Source organism: Gobio gobio (genome assembly GCF_949357685.1).
Source record: "Gobio gobio genome assembly, chromosome: 23".
NCBI classification, from domain to species: Eukaryota; Metazoa; Chordata; class Actinopteri; order Cypriniformes; family Gobionidae; genus Gobio; species Gobio gobio.
In genome coordinates this window covers 27,450,621-27,459,396 of record NC_137119.1, presented here as the reverse complement: position 1 = coordinate 27,459,396, position 8,776 = coordinate 27,450,621, and the positions used below count along the sequence as shown (strand labels likewise).

The 8,776-nt window shown below is 36.7% G+C and overlaps 1 long non-coding RNA gene across 1 annotated transcript; it reads left to right on the top strand.

The window, feature by feature from the left end:
* The first annotated feature begins 698 nt into the window (after positions 1 to 698).
* LOC307119871 lies at positions 699 to 4,106 on the top strand. The gene is made up of 4 exons (XR_013815696.1): positions 699 to 1,365; positions 2,019 to 2,185; positions 2,731 to 2,966; positions 3,554 to 4,106. It is a non-coding gene; the product is annotated as an uncharacterized lncRNA (long non-coding RNA).
* The last annotated feature ends 4,670 nt before the right edge of the window (positions 4,107 to 8,776 follow it).

The window sequence follows — 8,776 nt, the reverse complement described above, 5'->3', positions numbered from 1 at the left end:
AACCGTTGTCAGTGAAATTAACATGATTTCTTAATGTCTAGTGACATATCAGGGCCATTTTATGATTAATTGAAATACATTTTCTTACATACAGTTCCTTTAACTGTCACCGTCCCGCTAGCAGGACACCTGGCACTTGATCGCCTTTTTTTCGTACACTGTTAGACATTTCTGTAATTTGTACAGTTATTTACTATATATCACCCAGTATAATACTGTAAATTCTCTTAACAGTAAATAACTGTAATTCCCGTTGCATCATGGGTATTTTCTATGACGTCAAACACCAAATACAGTGATTTCCTGTATTTTTTAAAAATAAAGTATAATACTGTATTTACCACAACGGCCTATTTGGCACAATTGGGATCGACAGGATTTGCTTTAGATTTATATTAGGAACCATCAGTGCAGCGTTGACAGTTTCACCCGAGGAGAGAGCTCACGGTTCCAGAGAACATGTGAGCTGTGTCCGGACACCCTGCGAAGATTTTTTCATCCCCCGTGAGAACGGCAAACAAGCAAGGTAAGTGTGATTTGTACTATCCGCGGTTGTCTGCACCCCAATTTTAGCTTGTCAGCATTGGTGCTAAAAACTGTGGTAAATCTAACGTTTTATGAATTTATTGAATTAGATTAGGAACCGGTGCAGCGTTGTAAGTTTTGCCCGAGGAGAGAGCTCACGTGAGCTCTTGTCCGGACAACATACTTTACATAACGTTAGGTTATCATTTGCTTAAACTTTGCTGCTAAAAACTGAGGCAAACCTAACGTTTTATTAAAAAAAAAAAAGAGTTTATTGAATTAGATTAGGAACCAGTGCAGCCAGCGTTGTGTGTAACGTTACTGCCCGAGGAGAGAGATCACGGCCCGAACAACATACTTTACATAACGTTAGGTTATCATTTGCTTAAACTTTGCTGTTAAAAACTGAGGCAAACCTAACGTTTTATTTTAAAAAAATGAGTTTATTGAATTAGATTAGGAACCAGTGCAGCCAGCGTCGTGTGTAACGTTACTGCCCGAGGAGAGAGACAATACTTTACATAACGTTAGGTTATCATTTGCTTCAGCTTTGGTACTAAAACTGAGGTAACATAAACCTAACGTTTTATTTTTAAAAAGACTTAACGTTAGTGAGTTTATTGAATTAACTTTACCAATACAATGAAGATTTTGTTTATCGACCATATTAAGCGTACATTTAGGACGACGTTAGTTAGTAAATTAACGTTGGCCACTAGTTGCAAAAATAATGTCGTTAACAAACAAAGTTTACATTTGGATTGACATTATTTATTTTACATTTTAGATAAGAATACCAGGAGCCTGCCTGTGCTGTGCGACACTGGAACTCATACAACGGTAAGTAACGTTAGTCCTCTTTGTTTCTCCACATATTACTGATAATTCAAAGTTTTTCTTGTATGTTTTAGTCGGGTCTGTTTAACAGAATCACAAAATTTAGTTTTTCCACCTCTTTTTAGCTGTAACTAGCCATGTACCATGTTTTTTTTTCATAAATTATATTATACTAAAATAATCCAAAACTGTGTTTGTCCAGGACTGACAGATTATAATTTTATTTTCTGGAATTGAAGCAGTCCTGGACAATTTTTGTATGATTTTGGCAGATTAAATATAATTTATGAAAAAAACATGGCAAAACTTTAGAATAATGTTGCTCAAGTGCAAACCTGAATACATTTCTGAACACAAAAGAAGATGAAGAATGTTTGTAACCTAACAGATTGAGGCACCATTCACTTCTATAGTAATTTTTTCCTACCATGGAAGTGAATGGTGCCTCAAAATTGTCTGTTTACAAACATTCTTTAAAAGGTTTAGAACAACAGGGCGAGTAAATGACAGAATTTACTTTTTTTTTTTTTTTGGTGAACTATCCGTTTAATGGCGGACCATTATTCTAAAGTGTTACCAAAAACATTTAAAGCAAAGGCACTAAGGGTGATGAAATTTAAAATATCTTTATTCTCTTAATTTTCTCTTGCTTTAAGTTTTTTTCGTGAGGAAAAACCCAGAGGAGGGAACAAGATGCACCACCAAAACCGGAGTGAGTCGGAAGACCAGGGAAGTTGTGAACAGGAAGACCACTGTAATCAACAACAGAGTGTCATCCTTCCTTCGCCACCTAATGGAGTTTGAATGGAAAAACTTGGACTAGGTGAGACACTTTTTTGATAGGATATGTAATGTACACAGACACTTACGCTGCATTCACACAGGGCGTCATGCCGGTTAGAAATTTTGTCTGACCTGAGACAGCGCCAACGCCACGTGACAGTGACGTATGGCATCAAATCACCTCGAGAGCAGTCGGCTAATACAGCCGGTGCAGTTTCTCTAGAGCGACTGCACAGACTTTGATGACGACACAGCTGTTCCACGATTGGCCAGATTCTCCGCATGACAGCGATCACATGTGTTTCGTGTTTATTCTAAAACCTTCAGTTCCTCTAATGCGCACAAATCTCTTTTTTATAACAGTTAAATCTCTTTTCATGTAGTTGCGTTGTTATATTGTCATGTTTATCAAAATAAAACAGATGAAAAATGTAGACCCCCACTTCATTGATAGTTTAGGCTTGTATGTTAACTTTATTCTTGTACAAACACACGCTGTATTAAGTAGTGCATAAAGTATTACATGACAAAAAATGTCTCTGAAACATCTGTGCATTGACAAATATTGCATTTATTTCACTTCAGCTGATAAAGTGTGCAAACACAGTGCAAGCATCACTGCGGGAAGCAGAAAGTGTCAGACTTCACGTCTCCGTTTGCAGCTCCTCCCCGCCTGCACGCGGCTACTCTCGCCGATTGGTTGCATCCAGCCACAGCTGATGTCCAACACACCTTTCAACTTCTGCCGCTTGCAACGTGAGTGAAGCGACGCGACGGAACCCACAATTCAGTTCAGCAACGCATGACGTCAACCATTCAAAGTAAATGAGAAGCGTTAACGCCGGTGCCCCGTGTGAATGTAGCATTAAGTTTGAGGATACCTTACTAAAGCTAATGCAGTATACATGTAATCCATCCTGCAATAAAAGGTTACATTGTTGTTTTTGATTAAATAGTTTGTGAAATCATGTTGAGGTGATTCAGTAATATTACTTTTTTGGAGCATGTAGTTTGTGCTGCTGCTACTATTATGTACTAACAGTTTTCTTTAGTTTTTTACTCAATATCAATTTTGTTAAGCTAAATAACAGAGACACCTCTCTAATATGCAATCAGGTTCAGCATAACTACAAAGTACATTCTTCAAAATATTCATAACATTGAATCACCAGCTAAAACAAAAACTGAACATTTCATTTCACATCTTCATGAAGGCATTGCAGGACTGGATTAGACTAGACAGCATACGTTTAGCTAGGTGTACCTCAAAGTGTTAACTGTCTATAAAATAGTATTTTACCATTATGATGAATTGTAATGGGATTATTATTTTTTATTAAATTCCAACAGTGTAAAATGTTTGTGTATACTCAAATTGTATGACTAACTTCATATCATTCTTATCTAGAGGGACTTCTTGCCATAATGGAGCAGAATCCTGGTTCCTGTTTGAAATCATCCAATGTGGAAGATGGCAGAGATCGGTACAGACATGAAACTTGTGTTTGTGTTGTGTTGTGATAACTTGTTTCAGAATTAATTTGCTCTTTGTTTATATTTTATTCATGTATATGTGTATTTTGCACCAAAGTTACAGTATTCTTCAACCAACTATTTACAGTATTCTACCAACTATTTTCTGCAGAGTTTTTAAAATTGTAGCTCAAACAATAGTGTGTGGCACTAGCAAGGTCATGGGTTCAATTCCCAGGGAAAGCAAGAACTGACAAAATGTAAAATGTGTATCTTGAATGCAATGCAAGTCGTCTGCCAAATGCATAAATGTAAATGTAAATAAAATGTAAAATAAGTGATATTGAATGCACTCTGATTACTTTTATACATGATTTTCTGAAAATAAGATTTGATTCGAGGATGTTTTAAAGTGAACTTTTTCCACACATTTACATGTTTAAGTTAAAGCACTTAAAATGTTTTAAATAAATAATTTTATATTTCATAATAATTGTCTGTTTGGATTACTTCTGTAGGATAGATTAATGTAAGAATTAATGTAATTCAGTAAGTATTAATTATTGAATAGGATTAGGATTAATGCACTGTTAACCAAGGTTTACAGTAACAGTACTGTATTACAAAATTACAGTAACATGTAGTTACTGTAAACTGAAATGCGGTTATTGTACTGTAAATCTCAAATACAGTAACTTACTGGCAACAGTGTTGCCAGTAAGTTACTGTAAAATCTCTTATAAATGTCTAACAGTGTATCACATATTTTAGTAATTATCATAAATTAGGTATCATTCGAAAGCTTACGAACTCCAAATTGAAATTGGACGTTGCGTTACCATGGAAATGGTACTTTAAATTCTTTTAGCAGGCTCCTCCCCTAGTGGGCGGTGTCATGTTTCATATTACAACATTTATTTTAACTATTTTATAATCAAAATCTTTTCTAATCTTGACAAAACACATATCGTCGGAAAGGTCTGAGTCTCAAGGTTCCATATTTGGTGACCGTTTTGTGATGGAAGTGACATTTGGACAGAACATTTTGTGATATCAACTTCAAATTTGGAACACAACTTGCTTAGACATATGGCTTTGATTTTATAGTAATTTTAGATTAAAACATTTTTGTAAAATATATATTTTATATAAAATAAAAAATATTTTGTACAGTATTTTTTATTTACAGTAAATTTAAACTTCCATAACTTTTTCATACTTTCATATTTTGAATTGCCTTCACTTCAGCAATAATCTGCCGAGTGTCTGCTTTAAAACAAGAACAAACTTAGGTCTATAGTCTGCATTCTTGAATTACAGCCCTTTAAGTTTGGATAGTGCATTTTCATGTGTATTCTCAAAAAGGGGGGTGACAGTTAAGAGGTTAATACTTTTATTCATTAGGAATTTATCAAATTGATCGAGAGTGACAGTTAATATACAATGTAACAAAAGATTTCTATTTCAAATATGTGTTGTTCTTTTGAACTTTCTATTCATCAAAGAATCCTGAAAAAAACGTATACAATTTCCACAAAAATATTAAGCAGCACATCCATTTTCAACTAATTTGATAATAATAGAAAATGCAAATTGAGCACCAAATCAATGAATCAAAAATCAGATGAATGTGGTAATTTATTTAGATTATATAACATCATCGGTGCTGAATCAGCATCTACAGAGTTACATTGCTTCACTTAAACCGGTTTTATTGAACTCTTTAACTCATTTGCCTAATTCATGTGACACAGAAATAAGAATGAATTCTGTTGTAATTGCTATATTCAGCATATACTAATTAACTTGACATCAAACTGAGCTGTGTAAGCGTTTGCTCAGAAGATAATGACGGTCTTTCTCTATGGCGATATAATGAAAGTCATCTTCACAGGAGGAAACCACCAAAACCTTCAACCATGCTGGAAAATTCCTCAACTTAGACCATTATAATGATGTGATTGATTAGTCTCAGATGGAGGCCGTGGTCAAATGTCACTGTCTGGCCTTAGCGGGACCCCCCTCGTCTTAATAAGCACATTACTGTTGGTCTCTGGCTAAAGGAGAGTCCCTGTTTACCCCCTGTCTTATAGGCACAGTCAAGCAGAACTGGAATAATGCTTTTCCCGCACTGCTGGAGGAATTGAGAATCAATACACTCGTGTTACCGGTCTAAACTGAAAGGGGTTGTGTGTTAAGGATAACCATATATGGAGCACTGGCTCAACTGTTCCACCAATCAGGGGTCAAATGTCTCTTTGTGGAGACAGTTGGTTCAGCTTTTGTACAATACATTTGAGCCGCAAGAATGTGCAGATTCATTGTAAAACCCTCAAATGAAGCTCGTGAGATGCTGTTGGAGAGGAAAATAGACCTGAGGAAGGGACAATGAGCTGGAGGAAAGCCCCTTGCTGTCCACACAGAACTTGAGTCGGGATTTTTGCTCGCACTGTGTAAATTTCCCTGCATGTCGATTTCATTCTCTTGGCATGTGGATGGGGCAGTTGCAGAGGCAGTGGAATGAAGTGATTCAAACCCGAAGCCTGATTGCATGGAAATGTCAAACGAGAAGGAATCTTTTTGCCAACTTACTGTAAGCTGGTACAGAGGATGTGTGTATGGACTCTATAGGAAAAGTCAGATGACATCTTTATTACCTCAGTATTTAGGGAATGTGATTTAGAAGTCTGAGCTAAAAGCGTTTAAATCAAATAACTTTCAGATTGAGGGACTGTTTAATATGCAGAGTTCAATTTGGGAAGACTTATATTACCAGTGTTAGGTGGTGTTTAGTTTAAGGCAGGCAGATCATTTAACAAGTAGTAAATGAAGTGTCATTATGTCTGTTTTTCAGCAAGCATGTGTTCAAAGAAGTTTTAACCAACTGTCTCAGCCTCAGATTGGAGACCCAGCAAGCCATACACAGATCCATATTGCATCCAAACATATCAACCACTAGCCAAAATCACCAGTTCAAGCTGACACGCAATTTTCAGGTAAAACAGAATTGTTTTATCAAGTTTACAAGGTAACAAGTTGCTACAATGAGCATTTTTCTTAGGAAAATGTGGTCACCTGATTTACCAAAGTTTGTGAGGTTCATGCTAATGGAAGTTTGAAAGATATTCAAATATTTCGTTTGAGACTACAGTATTTGGACAGAAAAAAAGAGTAGATGTTCTGCTTTGATATTCAATTTACATTCCCTTAAATATTAGGCACTAGGCAGTGTTATTTATTTACTATAATAGTATTTTTTAATAGTTTGAATTAGCATTTATTTTTATATTTACATATTCATTTAATTTTATGTTTTTGATTTTTTTTAAATAATTAAATTTTTATTTATTTTAGTGCAATCAAATCGATTAATCGTGATTAATCGATGTGACTAGCCTAGAAATCTAGACGCACCTAGCGGCAACAAATCTAATTTGCAGCAAGGGTCGTCTAGCAACTCTCCGTTTGCTTGTGAGCTGGGAAAACCGAACTCTGGTCAGACCAATCACATCGTGTATAGAGTCGGTGGGCGGGCCTAACATAATGACGGCAGAGTTGCGGCGGTTCACCGTGCTACTTGTAAACAAAGAAGCTGGCGAATGTCTTTCGAATCGGCTTTGGCCGCGACTCTGGAAGACTTGGAGTTAAGCTTTTCTTTGAGAAAATAACAAAGAACGGCATTGAAGTCATTCAATGAAAGGAAGATGTGTTTGGAGTTTTGCTTACCGGATACGACGAAAGTTTAATCTATCAACTAGCTCCGCTTCACCTTCTTCGTTGCTCTGGTTGGTTGTAGCGCTATCCTATTGCGTGCAGAGGGAATTTGAAAGACAACTGTTTATCCCGCCCCTCGGATTGAGCCCTGCCAATGGTGTTCCCAGACCCAACATCTTGATGTGGGTCTGGCTTGTCAGGTTACGATTTGACAGCACTAATTTATTTATTTGAATATGCCTATATTTTTTAGTTCAGACATTTTAATTTATAAAAACTACAGGACAATACAGGCAATTCTCGGTTACATTAAGTTTGAGTATGCAAAACTTATTGCACAAATGTGGATGGCTTAGGCCTGTTTACACAATTCAAGTGTACACAACACATATTAATAAGCTACGGCGTTCATATTATGTACATATACAAATTTTTAAATGCTGAGCATAGCTTGTCAAACACAGCAGAAAACATGTTGAAAATACGCTATAACGTGGTCTTTTGCACAGTAGGCTTTTATGAAGCAACGTAAAATAAAGGCTTCTTTATAAATCGATTACCATTTGGAATTAAATGTTGTTCACCTGCTCATGCACTTAAGATTCAGTGACCATCTTATGGTACTCAATGTTTAAGGACAAACTCTTTTCTATTTGCTGTATAGAGCGACATAAACGCTGTCAGTGTTAACACTCCACTTGAGCCTGCTTTTGCAGTTCTTTCTCAGAACTAGATCAATTCAGTGCACACAAAACCAAAGCTTGGTTGCTTTCAATGGTTTGAACCACCCAGCAATGCTACATCAACAGGAACGTAAACACAGAGCGCTCCATGTGGTTTTGGCTCGGTCGTGGCCTGATCATTATACGCTTTGATCATCTAAACCTGGAGAATGCAGACAAACCGCTCCCTCCTCCAGTTTTCTCTCTTTAGCTCCAACAGCCAGTTACTGGTACTTAAATAGGCAGCATATTAGCATAAATTAGACTGCATGAATTTTTTAAAACCACAGCATGTCGTACTGAGGTTGACAAATAGTCAAGTCGGTGATTTAGAAACTTTACGGAGAACGACAGGCTGCGCTGCTGCTTGCCGGCGTAAGCAAAGACAGCGGGGCATCACACGCAGATGGGAATTTCAGCAAACAACAGTTGTGTGATGATGAAACAGAAGGAAGGACATGTTTTGGTGTCTCGTTTTTATTTATTTTTTTGAGAGTCATTTTCTTTTATTATCCATGCCATCTCCTCGACACCCAAGTGTGGGCGACTCATACAAAGCTTTGAAAAAATCTGAGGCGTCGGCACAAATACATAAACATGAAAATGAAAATATGTATGCATGGAAACAATCACCGCACCCCCCACAAGTGTCCTCGCCACGGTCCGCTTCTGTAGCTCGAGGACTTATTAGCATTGTGCCTTCGGATTCAGTGTTATTTCTG